The sequence below is a fragment of the Cyprinus carpio genome, chromosome B6 (genome assembly GCF_018340385.1).
Source record: "Cyprinus carpio isolate SPL01 chromosome B6, ASM1834038v1, whole genome shotgun sequence".
Lineage (NCBI taxonomy): Eukaryota > Metazoa > Chordata > Actinopteri > Cypriniformes > Cyprinidae > Cyprinus > Cyprinus carpio.
In genome coordinates, this window is record NC_056602.1 from 6840899 (window position 1) to 6843217 (window position 2319).

A 2319-nucleotide genomic window follows, 5' to 3' on the forward strand; every position below is an offset into this window, starting at 1 on the left:
CTGTACACCCCAGTTCAGCCACCTCTTGATGTATAGCCCACATTGATTTCTATACATAAGGGGCTCTTGCAGAGAAACACTGCATTGTTGCACTGGTAAGAAAGCACTTGGGTCATTCTGATACAGTTGTGCTGGATAATTTTAAGATTTCTTTTAATCGTTTAAATTGAAAAGGTTACCGCTGAACTTTCCAGAAATCATATTTTCCCACTTCAGGTCCAAAGTTTCATTAAAAATGATGTCAGGAAAATTAAACTGTCATTTTAACGGGGAAAATATCACAGTATAATGGGACTAAACAGAAAGTGCAGTGACACAAAAATCTCATGGACTATATATAGTGAACGTATGATACTTTAACATTTTGGTAAATGGTCTTCCATTTTAAAATGACAACAATACTACATTATAGCTAAATATTTAGCATTACACACTATGCAAAATCTATCTAGTAATATGACTGTATCCTATTAATATATTACATTAGTATAAGTCATTAGAATATACAGCAAAAAAATAGCACAGTCAAAACGGTGAATATACATATTGACAATTTCTGAGGCTTCTAAATGATCAACATGATCAAAATTTTGCGTAAAAACCTGTTGTAAAGAATCTTTTATCATCTTATTGATAATTTGTACTTTTTTATCAATAAAAATGCCCACCTTCAGTTTGTGGTACACATGAAATCTGGATTTACATTAAAAGCTATCAGAATTTTATCTTACATTTTTGGCCATAAATATACAGTGTAGATTAAAATTAGAGAACAACCTGCGATTTGTGGCCTGTGGTGGGCCACTCTAAGGCCCTGCAATAGGAGGTTGTCCAGATGAAAGCTAAAGGGATGACAATTTTTAGCCATCGCAAGAGAAGTTAGTCATTTCCAAATCTGTGACTTCTCGAATATTACAGGTTAACAATGACACTAACTCAATTAATTCCCCAGAAAGACAAACGTATGAGAAGATAGCACAATGCGGAGACTCTCAATGGGGAATTGGTTCAGCACTGCAGCTGGAATTGCTCGCCAGTTCAGTGCTGAACATGGTAAGGATGTGTCTCGGCATGTTTAAGAGAATTTGGACTGAAAGCCCACTTTTCAGTGACCAAGCCTCTCATCAGCAGAAAGAATCAAAAGGCTAAGCTCACCTTTGCTGAAGAGCATGTTATAGTTCACTTTAGTGATGAGAGCAAGTTTAATTTATTTGGGTCTGATGGGAAACATTTTGTTTGGCATCAAACTGGGGAAAGACCAAACCCTGAGTGTGTAAAGAAGTCAGTGAAAGGAGGAGGAAGTGTCATGCTTTGGGGGATGTTTTCTGCAGCAGGAGTTGGGACTCTTATGCAGCAACATGGCATGTGAATGCAAATTTTTATCCGAACCTCCTTCAAAAACATGCAGTTCCTTCGCTGCAAGCATCTCCCAATCAGCCTGCAATTTTCATGCAAGAAAATGCAGCTGTAGGTCCTGTAATTAACATCTCTCAGCACAGCTGGTTTACACTGACTTCTCACTGTGGGAAGCAGACCTTACTCTTGAAACAGGAAGGATTCATTTACACAGGAATATAGCATTAGCAGACCTCAAGAGTGAAAAACAGCCACAAAAAAGTGGAAAGGGAGAGCAGCTCTGGGAATATCACTTTCTTATGTCTCTGATACAGGAGACACAAATCATATGCTGAATTGATTGTGTTGAGGATTCAACAGTGCTTTTTAGGATGAGGGACATGAAAATGTTCTGCATTCTAGACTATAAAAGACCAACAAAGCAGTAAATAGATTCCAAATCTTTATTGATTAGTTATCAAATGCAGGTATGAAAAGTTGTCTCAATACTCAGTTTATTACTTTGTAAGGAGTAAGGACTACAGCTTGTTGTTGACAGTTTGATTCAATTGAAATTGAATTAAAACCTTTCAAAGCCTGAAAGCAAGTGAAAACACCTCACATATGTCACGTGAAATAATGTATATGGAAATATACACGATTTTCATATACGTTCTGGAAAGTTTTTATTAATATCTGCTGTTGGGAGTATAACACAACCTTTACTCCAACCAGACACTGGCACAGTGTTTTACAAAGACAAATACACAAGTACATGTAATAATCACACTGTTGACTAGTTAAACTTGCGCTGTTAAAATATAGGAAAAAACTGCTCCTCAAAAATGTGATAGTAAAAACAAGACATATTAAAGTCTCATTTAATACTGGAATCACTTGACAAACCTGCAGAGAAGTAGTGCTGGTATCTGCTTAAAATGAAAATAAAAGACTGGAAAAAAAAAACTACATCATTAAAATACA

The 2319-nt window shown here is 36.2% G+C and overlaps 1 protein-coding gene across 3 annotated transcripts in view; it reads right to left on the reverse strand.

Moving 5' to 3' along the window:
- Nucleotides 1-1785: 1785 nt before the first annotated feature.
- LOC109075765 (protein Wiz-like) overlaps nt 1786-2319 on the reverse strand; it is a 10756-nt gene continuing 10222 nt past the window's right edge. For all 3 annotated transcript variants that reach the window (XM_042725480.1, XM_042725481.1, XM_042725479.1), the window contains exon 10: nt 1786-2319. This exon is cut by the window's right edge and continues 707 nt beyond it. The gene's annotated coding sequence lies outside the window, so the exon portion shown is untranslated.